The sequence below is a fragment of the Nicotiana attenuata genome, chromosome 7 (genome assembly GCF_001879085.1).
Source record: "Nicotiana attenuata strain UT chromosome 7, NIATTr2, whole genome shotgun sequence".
NCBI classification, from domain to species: Eukaryota; Viridiplantae; Streptophyta; class Magnoliopsida; order Solanales; family Solanaceae; genus Nicotiana; species Nicotiana attenuata.
Genome location: NC_031995.1, coordinates 39,163,255 through 39,176,973, shown reverse-complemented (window position 1 = coordinate 39,176,973; position 13,719 = coordinate 39,163,255).

The window sequence follows — 13,719 nt, the reverse complement described above, 5'->3', positions numbered from 1 at the left end:
TCAATTTGGTGGCAGCGTCTTTCTTCAACATTTTAAAGATAGGTTCAGAAATGACAGTGGACTGAGCTATGAACCGGCTGATATAGTTGAGTCTCCCTAGGAAACTCATCACGTCCTTCTTGTTCTTCGGCGGTGGCAACTCCTGAATGGCCTTAACCTTCGACGGATCCAATTCTACTCCTCGACGACTTACGATGATTACAGCTCGAATCATAGCGCGATTTGGAGACTGGACCCGAAAAGTGTAATATGCCTAAGGGCACGACATAAATACCACCATCGCCAGAAATGCAGTAAAATCTAAGGGTTGATTACAGCTCTAATCGCAACGTGACTCGAAGACTGGGCCAGAAGACTGTGATACGCGTACGGGCACGTCACAAGTACTACTGTCGCTGGGGTCTCTATGAAATGTAAGGGCCAATTACAGCCCGAATCTCAACACGACTTGGAGACTGGACCCGAAAAATACAGCATGCCTGAAGGCGCGACACAAGCACCACTGTCGTCACCGAATATTCGATGAGATTTAAAGGCCGATCACAGCTCGAGTCGCAGCACGACTCGGAGACTGGGCCGCTAAAATAGCTAAAATGAAAAATGCCTAAGGGCATGACTCAAATGATACCGTCATCAGCCGACTGTATCCCCAGGCCACGCGCCCACAAGATCACTTCAGCCTAGAAACACAAAGGGTCGTCATCATCCGCCCATGCTGGCAAGAAAAAGCCTATGGGTCAATTGAAGCTCGAGTCGCAGCGTGACTCGGAGACCGGACCCAAAGCAGTTGGAACATCAAAAGATAAAAGCAACTACCGTCCGCCTGCATGGGCACAAAAGGTCCGAAGGCAGGAAATCTCGAGCCGGAGCCTGATTCAAAAACCAAGCCAAAACGTCCAGACCGAGTACGGAGGCCCCAGCACCTGCTCACACCGAGGATCACACTTAAGAGTCTCTGAACCGTCTGATCAGTTCCAGACCGAGAAGGATCTCGCCAAATACTAAGAACAGCCTGCCTAATCGAAAGCAACAAAAAAAGAAGGTGCAGAAGAAATAAAAACTTCAAAAACTTCTCCTTATATATATATACATATCATATGCGCAAGAAAAATCCTATTCTCCATATACAGGGATACCCTACATATATCCGGAGCAAAGCGACAAAACGGCAAAATCTACATTCTATACTAAAAGAATTACAGCTTGCCAAAATCGCCCTCCGCAACATCGACGAGAAGCGACCAAGCATTGCGTTCATCTGCCCGTGCTCGAGCTAATTCCTCCGAGAGAACGAAGCCCCTTGCACTGATATCTTCAAACACCTCGCTCCGGGATTTACAACGACCATATTTCTCGATCCTCTGCTCCCGGTCCAGGACTTGCTTCAGCTCAGCTTGGGCATCAGTGGCGTCCTTCACACAAATCACCATCTCACGATCGGTCTTGGCTCGGTTCTGCGACACCTCCGCCTGAGCACCAATTATCTCAGCCCAGACCTTCGAGAGGTCAGATTCAAGTTTCCCGATCATATCCGCTTGAGCTTTGGCGTTGTCTTGAGCCAAGCAGAGTTGGACCTCGAGGGCAGGGACCTTGGCCGAAGCATTCATCTCCTCCAAAGCTCGAGCCTGCGCTTGAGCCCTTAGCTCCCCGCAATCAATTCTAACACGGTTAACATCTCCTTTGATGTACTCCAGAGCATTGGACTTTTTCTGCACCTGATACAGGAAAAAGGAATCAGCCTTAAGGCCAGAAAGGAGCGAAGCACACACTATAGGAAATTACCTTCTACGCCAAATAGCTCTCATAGTTTGAGCTCTTGTGCGCCTCATATCGCTAACGCTGCAGCTCGACTTCCTTCTCCTCATTAAGAAGCCTATGGGACTCGCCCTCATCCGAAATTTTCTAAAGCTTGGCCCTTTGGCGGAGCAGCTCAGACCTAAGCCTATCACATGCCTGCACAAAAAAAAAGATCAATAGAGGGAGGAGGATGCGTGATACAGGTTAACTATGCGTAAACTCACCGCAAAATGGAGCCGATGGACTTCCTCGAAGTCAAAACACACTCCTATTGATTTTTCCCCTGCGGCCCTAGAAGAGCCAACCCCAGGCATGACATGGTCACTCAAAGGAACCGCCGGCCGGGAATCGGGCACTGCGGGAATAGCAGATTCGGGTAGCACCCCCTCTCCGGAGATACGAGCCCGACTGGCACCGCTGGAAGCTCCTTCACATCACAAGTTCTGATCCCCCTCGTCGCCATCAGAGGCCAACGGCTCCTTCCTCTTTTTAGAGAAACTTTGCCTAGTCCCAAGGAACCTCCCGATATCTAGAAGAGGTGAATCCAGCATAAATGGAAGGGAAAAGTGTTACCTCGTATATACGAAGGTAGAGCAAAGGAAACATATGCACATACCTCGGTGTTCCATTCCCCATTCGGTACAAAGAACAGCTCGCCACATGCATTCCTCACAGGACGAGTGGGTCACCAGCTTTCGGACCCAGCCGGGTAGATCATAAATTTCACCTGGCATCCATGAAGTTGCTGCAAATAGAAAAAACATCATTAGTACTCAGCTGGTTATCGCCATAGACGAGATCTTAAAAAGCGCCAAATGCCTCACTTACGAGCATGATTCACCCTTCAGGAAATTGCAAGAACTCCCCAAGGATGATGTCAGCCACCCGAACCCGGACAAACCAACTGGCCCACTCTCGATCCTTACCTTCCTCGTCGTCAATGACAAAGGGCGTGGATAAGTGGCACCTCGGAGTTAGCAAGCCTCGATGATGAAAGGGCCGATATAGCCTGACAAGGTGATCAAAAGTGAATTCAAGCCCGGCCTTCTCCGCGAAGAGCCTCATCATCAACACTGTTCACCAAAACGATGGATGAATCTGTGCCAGGGTAACCCGATACTTCATACAAAATTCAAGCACAATCCTATCAAGAGGGCTAAAGGAGAACGAATATAGATACACGTTCAAGGATCCATCAGTAGAATCCGCAATACCATCATCGAGGGAAAGCTCCTGCAGGACTACCCATTCGCTCCACCCACAGTATCTCCTCGCCATCTCCATATTTTCTCCCCTTAGAAAAGACGTCGTCTCCAAAGCGAACTCCCTTGATTCCTGAGCACCAGGAGCAGCGCCCCCGGCCCGTTGTCGGATCGGCTCCAAAGCGGTTTCCATGGCTATGGTGGAACCGACAGGCCAAAGCAAATGTACGCACCAATACTTTCGTGCCTAGAAAGATGTTGTCCCCTATACCAGAACGAAAAGGCGGCTATTTGAAAATAGTAGAGTCTTGCGAAGAAGCCGAGGCCACTCCATATATATGCAAAAAGCAGTAAAGATTCACCTGCCCGAGGCAAGCCCCGGGAAGCCAACAACCACGGTACTGATCGACGGGTCGATATTCGACCGTAGATGCATCTGCCAATGAGGAGTCATAACACGAGGAGTCGTTCATATTATCTCCATAATTGGGGCAGCACTCTACGACAAGAAACCCTATCCTAGAGAGGTCGGGCCTCGATGAGCTCTCAACGACCGGCACTCAGTGCAAGGCAAGTAATTGATCTCACAAATCACTCTCTTTAAGAAGGAAGAGTAAATGCATGAAGCTCCAATCGCGAAAGCTACACAAAGGCCCGGGGAAGCGCTCCAAATATAGACCAGCTCTCACTAGAATTCTATCTATACAGCCTAAAAGGACCATCTACGTCCAGACCAATAAGGACCCCGGGGTACCCGAAGATGACCTACATCCGAGGAAGCATCCTCGAAGACCCCAAAGCTCAATGCATGATCTCCGAACAACTCGGGGGACGTTTATAGCCACGATCCATCAAATCGACCAAGAGTTGTCCCAAAATATGATGATGGGATCGAAAAGAACCAATATCGATAGATAAAAGATGGGGACAAACACATACGTCCAACCTAGATATCAGCGATCAACAACACAAAAGGAAACATTCAATGAAGCATCAAAGGGTATGAAATATACAGAAACAAAGCATAATTCGAAAGCAGAGATCAACAAAGTTAATTTCTTATTCATAAAAGTTTGTGTACAAGCAGCCCTCGAGGAGTCATTACATACAATTACAAAAACCCGCGGGAGTCTACACCTAAAAGCGGAGGAACGGAAATATGTACATGTGATAAAACCTGGGCGCCCGGTCCGCCCTAGTGGATTCATCTCCCGTATCAGCATCCCTGGGCACCACACCCTCGAGCACATATTCTTGAGGGTGACTCCTTCGATCTCCACCTCCCATAAGTTCCCTGCTCAATTCCCCGAGGGATTTCCGCCGGAGAAGATGAAGAAGATGAAAATGAGGGGACGCAGAGGAGGCAGAGAAAAGAGACATGGCCCGCCAAAGTCAAAGGTGAAAACCCGACAGGCCTCAGCCTCAGCAGCCGGTGGTGTCACTTTATCCCTTGGAAAAAAGAGAACCCTAGGGATGAAGTGCCACACCAGGCCCGAGTAGAAGAATGAGCAGCGGTGCATAGTCCTAGCAACTATCTACACAAGGGAGGAACTGACTCTCCATCCACCATTATCTCGGCCCGGCAGTAACCATGACGAGGTCCGACATATCAATAACTGCGATTACAGCAGGACGATACTTTTATGTTCGGTGAGAGGAAGCTCTGGCAGAAGGCCACAAATGTCACGACCCCAACCCCGGTCGTAATGGCGCCCAACACACTGCTAGGCATGCCTGACCAATTATCAAACTTAACCCTCTCTATACAGTTCATGATTAATTAACACAGATAATTTACTAAGTCATAATACCAGAAGTCTGAATTTAAGAGTTAAAACATGCAGAATTCAAATGATAATCCTACAACAGCCCGATGAATCCGGTGTCACAAGTCTGAGCCTCTAATACATGAGTATCAACCTATTACATATCGTTCAAAAGAAGTAAGGAAGGAAGCAATAAGATAAAGGGGAAGTTCAGGGCTACGGACGTCATGCAGCTACCTTGATGCTCCCGGCTATGTGCTGCCCAGCTGGAAGTCCTCAACAGTCTCAGATATACCTTGATCTGCACGTAAGGTGCTGGGAGTAATGTGAGTACTCCGACCCAGTGAGTAATAAACATAAATAAAGGCTGAGAATAAGAAATCATGGATAAACACATTGTAATCTATAATACATCAGTTTAAACCAAGTAGTATGAAATCAGTGAACCCGTGAAAACGAAATATGGAAATGCTACAACAAATAAGCAAATAAATGACAGTCAAATGAAGAAATGCAGCACATAGTACGGTACTCTCTAGTACCCGCCGCGGCGTGCAGCCCGATCCGTTTATTTATCGTCGATGACGCTCACTGGGGTGTGCAGACTCCGGGAGGGGCCCCTTACGGCCCAAGCGCAATATCAAGCCATCTCGTGGCATCAACTAGGCCTTCGGCCTTATATCAATATCAATATAATACTGCTGTGGCGCGCAACCCGGTCCCATACTTAGTTCAGAATCACATAATCCGCTCGGTCAATAATAAAATAGTAGTTCTCATCCCAACACATCATTAGAAATATCATTTAAGTTTCAAATCTGAGTAAAAGTTACTGAGTTTGCAAAATAGTTTTAAACAATAGGACTGACTTCAAGTAATATGTCAAAATAGTGAGGAAACAGCAATAACAATCCCCGAAGGGGTCCAAATAGTTGGCATGAAGCCCAACTATGACAACGAGTCCAAATAATGATGATATCAAATAAGCTTCAATCAAATACACGGTAAAAGCATCACTCGGGATGGACCAAGTCCCAATCCTCAATAGTAAACGACCCCGCGCTCATAATCAAGCATGTGTCTCACCTCAATATAGCACTACGATGTGCAAATCCAGGGTTTCAAACCCTCAAGACATCATTTACATTCATTACTCACCTCAAGCCGGCCAAAACTCTAGCTCGCTATGCCCTTGCCTCTCAAATTGGCCTCCTCGCACGTCGAATCTGTCCAAAACCACAACAAATACGTCACAATATGCTAAGGAGACAGAACCCAATCGAAAACAATAGAAAAATATCAAAAATCTCGAAATTAGCAAAACCCAAGCCCTGGGCCCACTTCTCGAAACTCAGAAATTTTTACATCGTTAGACTCCTTATCTCCCCACGAGTTTATACATATCAAAAACACAAGAATCGGAGTTCAATTGACCCTTCAAATCCTCAATTTTAGCTCTCTTAAGTTCAAGCTCTAAACCTCCATTTTTAGTCCATTAATCCCTTAAGTTTTCAGTACTAATTCATGAAATAACACCATAGAATTCGTGTTTTAGGTCCAAAATCCTTACCTTATTGAAGTTCCTTGAAATCTCTCTCCAAAATTGCCCAAAAATCACCAAGTCCGAAGTTAAAATGAATAAACCCTTCAAAGTTCGCGAAGAAGAACCTTAAATACTTCTGCCCAGACATAACCGCATTTGCGGTAAATTTCTCGCTTCTGCAGTACCGCTTTTGCGGTACCGCTTCTGTGGTAAATATCCCGCATCTGCGGAAATTCATTAAACTCTGCCTACCACAGGTGCGGTCCAATAGCCGCATCTGCGGCTCCGCAGGTGCGGTCCTTCTTCCGCATCTACGGTCCAAGGCCTTCCACAGCTTCTCCGCTTCTACGATGCCGTTCATGCATCTGCGATACCAAAAGCACCAATACATCCTAAAACATGATTTAAACTTGCTCCAATCAACAAAACACCTCAAACAACACCAAAACTATCAAATTACATCAAACTCAAGCCTAACTTCTTCAAAAACATCCAAAACACGCATTCGATCAAAAACCCGACCAAATCACCTCCGAATGACCTAAAATTTTGCACACACATCCCAAATCATATAATGAAGCTACAGAAACTCTCAATATTCCATTCCGACCCCCGGATCAAAATCCACCTAACAACCGAAAATCGCCAAAATAGTAACTTTGCCAATTCAAGCATAATTCTACACCGGACCTCCAAAATCACTTCCGATCACACTCCTAAGTCACAAATCACCTCTCGGAGCTAACTGAACCATCAGAACTCACATCCGAGCCCTCTAATGTATAAGTCAACATCTGGTTGACTCTTTTAACTTAAACCTTCTTAAAAAGAGACTAAATGTCTCATTTCCTACCAAAACCACTCCAAATCGACTCGACCACATATGACACGGATAACGAAGCATAAGAAAGTAGAAAATGAGGGAAGCAGAACGGTAACTCATGAGACGACGGGTCGGATCGTCACAACAAGACTGTCCAAGGATGCTCCTCCAAACGGCTTTAAGATCATAAGCCCTAGGCATGATGTTCAAGGACGAAAAAGGGAGATAAGGAAAAAAAGGCAAGCAAGCCAAGCCAACAAAAACTTAGAGATGGTGAAAACCAAGCCAAAGAACCCCCCCCCCCCCCCATTTATAATGGATTACGGCACGATCATCCATACTTCGAAAAATTGACTGACGGGCGCAGTTAATGCACCTACAAAAACTTAACCGACAGCGACACTTACACATTGGGAAGCAAAAATCATAGAATGCAATGAACGAGGTCGAAAAGCACAACAGGGGTCGCATCATCGGTATGACGTCGTCAAATGAAGCTCGAGGAGGCAAGTGTCAAAATCATTTCCCACCTCTTCGATATAGGAAACGCGGAGACTATCTGTACACGGTGAAATCAGAGGACTTAAATTCCTACTGTCAAGACATTCCTGAAGTATGCCTCGGGATTTTGAGGGTAGGAGGTCGTGACCTCGTTTTGGACCTCGGGGCTCGTCGAAGCATAACTCGGAGGAAGCAAAGGATGAAGCCAGTAAAGAGGAAGAAACCCTCAAGGCATATGGCTACACCTGACAAACGCGGCCTACCCAGCGCCTACGCTGAAGGATCACGTCAAGACATCCCATCGACATATTTTATAGCTATCCCGCACATACTTGTAGCCGAGTCTCCCCCTCTATATACAGGGGGCTCGCTCCACCTTGTAAACGGTTGGTTGTTGCTCCATTTCTCCATAAGTGCAATAATCTCTCTCTCTCTCTCTCTCTCTCTCTCTCTCTCTCTCTCTCTCTCTCTCTTCTTCTTCTTCTTCTTCTTCTAAGCCATTTGTTCTTATTGGCCCGAGGCCACCTCGCGTTCATTATTTTGTTACTTGTTCTACGCCCGTCTAGTTGTACAGTGGCCATAAAGATCCTTACTTAATCGTATTTTTGCTTGTTATCCCTTCCACGACTGTCCCCAATAGCTCGATCCCGGCTCGAGCCTCGACCTCGAGGCCTTCATCGATCTGGTCAACACTCGGGTAATAGTCCCATTCGGTTTGCTTACTGCTTCATCTTAGTTCACGTCTTATCTTCACACTTAGCATTTCAAGCATCAACTTCCCTAAAAACCAGCTCGGGAATAGATCACGTATTTTTAGAATCCCATTTACAAATTTAATTTTTGTTACTATTTTCACGGTAAATACTACTACTATTTTCCAATCACCCTTACCTTTCTCTATTCTCACTTAGTTTTAAATCTCTGTCTCTGCACTCCCACTCTAATCATAGACTTAGGTTCTGCCCCTCTTGTTTGAACCTTGCCTTGGGACCCATGAGCTCCCTTTGAACTTGGACATATAAGGTTGTCCCTTCCACACTGCACTCATCTCTATCTGGTTATGCAAACTTGGGTGTAAGCACTGCCCGAGGTCCCTTGAGACCCTTAGGGAACTTTGACACATAGGTCCGAGAAAGGCTCTTAAACCAATGGCATTTGAAGTGGTTTGTTCCATAACTCAGAAAGGAAGTCAGGAATCTGGCCTCCTCTAATTGTAATTTCTTCTTTTTTACAATTTTCTGATATAATTCATTACTGGGCCTGTAATAATTTGTAATAAACATTAGGGTTGGCTAGTGAAAATAGGGTTGGGTAATTACGCATGTTTAGCTATTAGAAGAGTAGAGATCATGTTTATAGGATCTATTTCTTTAAATATATGTATGTCTTAGTTTTCCCTCTAGAGATCATGCCTATAGGATCTGTTCCTCTCATTCTGTACGTTTTAAGTGAGTATTGTTCATAGAAACTATGTCTATAGGAACTGAAAATTGGCAATAATAGATACCATGTCTATAGGTTGGCAATAATAGATACCATGTCTATTGGAACTGAAAATTGGTAATGATAGATACCATGCCTATAGGATTTGAAACCCGTCTAATTAAAATCTATTTATATCGTACTGTTTTAAACTAGTCTCAAACAGCCTATCTTTCTTTTATTAACGCAGTTTAGAAAGCATGCCTATAGGTTACTGAATTGCTCGATTTTTAAAAATGGTCACCGCTTTACTACACTTCTGAATCAGTAATAGATATCATGTTTATAGGATCTCTGTAAGGCCCCGAAAAATTTCGCTAAGTAACCTAGGATTTCGTGGTGCCACGTAGGCTTATTATAATATTTTATGTGCTATTAACATGGTGTACATCAATTGTATTTTGTAAATATGTGTATAAGTCTCATGGTAAGTAATTTGGGGTCCAAGGAAAGGCCTAGGTCTAAGAAATATTGGAAAGGTTCATAATAGGCCAAAATTCCCAATGAGCTTGCACAAGTCCCCACTTTGAACAAGAACACCTAATTATGTATAAGGTTTTATGTGGATAATAGCATATCAAATGAAATTTATTTGAGTCTAGTTTCCAACACTTCAAACCGTTCGTCATTTGGACATTCCTACACAAAGTTATGATCAAATTACCAAAGGCTGGAAAAATGCGATCCTGTGTTAGATCTGCGATCTCAGTGTCCATTATGCGGTCCGCATTTTTGATCTGCGGTCGCAAATCAGGTCGCAAATTGGACCGGTGTAGCCCAGTTTTGGACGCCGATTTTGCGGTGCATTATGCGGCCAGCATTCGCGTTCTGCGGTCCATTCTGCTATAGCAAAATTGACATCGGAGGGTTAATTTTCTAATTTTTATAACCCGACCCCATTTCAATATATAGGCTTTGGGGTTCATTTTGGGGTCATTTCTCACCGATTTTAGAGAGAGGTGAGAGCATATTGAGAGAGAAAGGAGAGGGCTAGCTTCATAATCATCCAAACCTTGCATCAACCTTCAAGAATCAAAGAGCCCAATCATAAATTCTTCATCTAAGAGGTAAGATTCTGTACATAAGGCTTTAATTTCGAGTTTGGGGTATAAGATAGGGTATTGATGTATGATTCTTGGGTGTAATACTATTGTATATACATGCATGTACAAATTAGGTTTGTGGGAAGATTGTTTAACATAAATAGGTAAAGATTGGGTTGGGAAATGAAGGAAACCTTGCAAAATAGATTTGAAATTAAGTTGCTCAACTAGTATTTGATAAAATGCTCAAATGAGCTAGAATTATGAATATCTTCCTAATTTAAGTTCAATTTTTCTATGCCTAAAAATAGATTGAGGTTGATAGAATTTCCGGAATTTGTAAAAGTGTAAGGAAAGCTATATTGAGGTATGTATGGATAAAACCCCCTTTTATTCGAAATCGAGCTCCGTTGGTGTTTACGAACGTGTGGTAAGGTTGGATTGGTTAATGTACTGATTGTTGCTGTGTATTAATTGATTTGCAATTATTTACGTATATACATGAAGGTTGTTCCTCAATGTGTGTAATGTACCATTCTTGATAAATAGAGAAACATGGAAAATATAATTGTGTGTTGAAATGCTTGGGCTATAGGCCAATATCGAAATGGAGAATTAGTCATGCTAACTATGTATTCACCTTCTTGTGATTGCACATTGAATTGTTTGGTATATACCTATAATCACAAACTTGTAATATGAACATTCAAAATGGAAAACAATGTGATAGTGGTGGCCCTGGGTGCCAAGGAAATTGATATGATATATGTGAAATGAAGATTCGAATGTGATGACTAATTAGAAAAGGTGATGCCTAGGTAAGGCGACTTAGCTGATCGGGTCGTGATCGGACACCATGCCGCACACATGGTGGTAAAGTGCTGATATTGGAAATGAAATAGTGATTGAGAGTTATGCCTCCAATGAGGTGACCTAGCCGGTCGGGTCATGATCGGACTCCGCTCAAGATAGCGGTGGTATTGAGGACAGTGATGAACATATGAAAGGAATGCCCAAACTAAGTTTTAAAAGTTATGTGAAAGGCCATGTGATTTTCATATTTGATTTACTCATGTATTTACTTGTACTTGCTTGATAGTTCTTTCTAGTAAAATGGTGTATAGTTATACATACCAGTACAATTCAAATGTACTGACGTCCCTTTTGCCGGGGGAGCTACATTCATGTTATGATTGTAGGTGGTTCTATGCACTCCAGTCCACCGACAGTAGCACCTTTTCCACTTTCCATCAGCTGTATTGGTAAGCCCCTTTCCTCTCGGGGCCCAGCGTGGCTCATGTCTCTTTTCTTCCCGGAGTCTTATTTTTGTATTTGTGTAAGGTATAGCCGGAGCCTTGTGTCACACCTCCTTTTTTACATACCTACCCCGAAGGATAGCGTATAAGGGAGTTTTTCCATTTAAAGTGACATTATTCGAAATGGGATTATTTATTTATTTTTAGAGTCGCCACTTGGGATAGGATTGACTTTTGGTGTCCCAAGTCACCGATTTAATTTAAATCCCAAATCGATGAAAATTTCGACTTCCCAATTGGAGTCTGCGAACCAGAAATTCTGTGTAAGGAATTTTGTTGACCCGAGGGAAGGTGTTAGGCACCTCCAGATCCCGTGGTTCTAGCACGGTCGCTTAAATTATTATAAATGGCTAAAAATCTAATTTTTTATACATGTTTTAACTTATGTGCTTTTTAACATTATTTACCGCTTTTGGTTAATTTTTAAGAAAGTGAACGTCGTTTAAAAACGTGTTTTTGGATCACGTCACATGAAATGCACCCGGATCTTCGACACATTCTTATTCAATGTTTTTGGATTTGGATTTGGGTTGCATGAAATGCATTCCCGTATTTAAGAAGGTAAAATTATTAAAAGCGCGCCTAGAGCGACTAACAGGTTATTATCTTTGCGGAGGGCCGTGAAATTGGCTAAACGGCACGCCCCGAAGTCTAAGTATTTTAATTAAGAATTTAATGAGGGCCCCGCAATTTATGTATTTTGTTTGGCGAGGCTCATCTCATTTTTTATTTAAAGGCCAACCTAAAGCAACTACAATTTTCCTATTTATTTTTATCTCTAAAAGGGCCTAATTAATTTACATTTGGGCCTCAAATTCAAGTCTACACTTGAACAAGAGGGAGGCCTCTTAATTCAAGTGTACCACTTAACTTGGAAGGCCTAAAGTTGTGTCATATAATTAAAACCATAGTCTTAATAAAACCCTTCAGCATTTGAGGCTTCAAAATAACTCCAAAGAAGGAAAGCAAATGGTCAGCTTTCAGAAAAGGCCAGTTCATTTGGACAGAATTGGGCCAACGCCTTGTGACTCAATGTGAATGGCCCAAACCAATAAATTCAGCAAAGGCAGAGTGGCCCAGCGGGCTGGAGCTTGGGACGCAGCCCAGGAAGAAAAGGGCTTGAGTAGCCCTATAACGAGCTAACCAGCGTTTGGGCCTTAAATGATTTCAGGCCCAGCTCTTGTTTTAAACCAGGGTTGTCACATTGGGCTTTAAACGTTATGGGGAATAAATAGACAATTTATCTCAATTGAAGGCAATCAATGCAATTTATTTCAATCAATCTAGGGGTTGTATCGATCACTAGGGTTTAATCAATAAAGTTTAAAGGATTGGTCAATACAGTTTAAACAACTGTTGAAGCTTTTAGTTTACATGCTTGTTTCTAATCCATTGCCTTTGAAAGCAACTCATAAACTCATGAACTACAAATGAATATAAAATATACATGCTATTTTTGAGTCAATTTCAACTTCCCATCCTAATCTAATTCTCACAGTGACATTATATCAAATTTGAAATGACATGATAGCCTTCAGATAATCTAGAGTGACAGTCCAAATGTCCAATTATTACAAAGCAAAATCTCAATTACACTACACATCAAATTAACACAGAAAAGCAGGAATTCATAGGAAAGCAAATATAATTGTCTTCAAACTTGAGAATATATTCAACTCAGGCTTCATACATCACTGGAGGTCAAAAATGTACCTGGAAATAGTGTTGAAAAATAGAGAAATATGAGAGAGTCAGCAACAATAACGAGCAAGATATCACACGGCAACCCAGAAATAGATCCAATAGTAGAAGGAAAAACTCTAAACCAAACAGAATCAGCAGATCAACTAGAAAACAACTTGTATGAACCCAAATAAGCTTGAGATTGAACCCAGCAACTCTAGAAAGTCCTCAGCAATTAGGAGCACCCAAAATAACTTGAATGAATCCCAAAGTGACTTAAAATTGAGTCCAGAACACTAGGGATTCAGACTAACCAACTAAACTAAACAAAACTTCAATGTAACAGTATATTTTTGGATTTTTCTATTGTATTTTTCATTTGTTTTGGATTTTTGCAGAAAACTAAGTTCTAAAGAAGGTTTAGAATATAAGAGTTCAGAGATTTTGAACTTCCTTGGATTTGAAATTCAAATTGAATCTCGGATTGGCAGGAATGGTTTTTTTTTTTTTGGGGGGGGGGGGGGGAATTTTGGATGTTGTAAACTTTGGGAATTTTTAGGGGT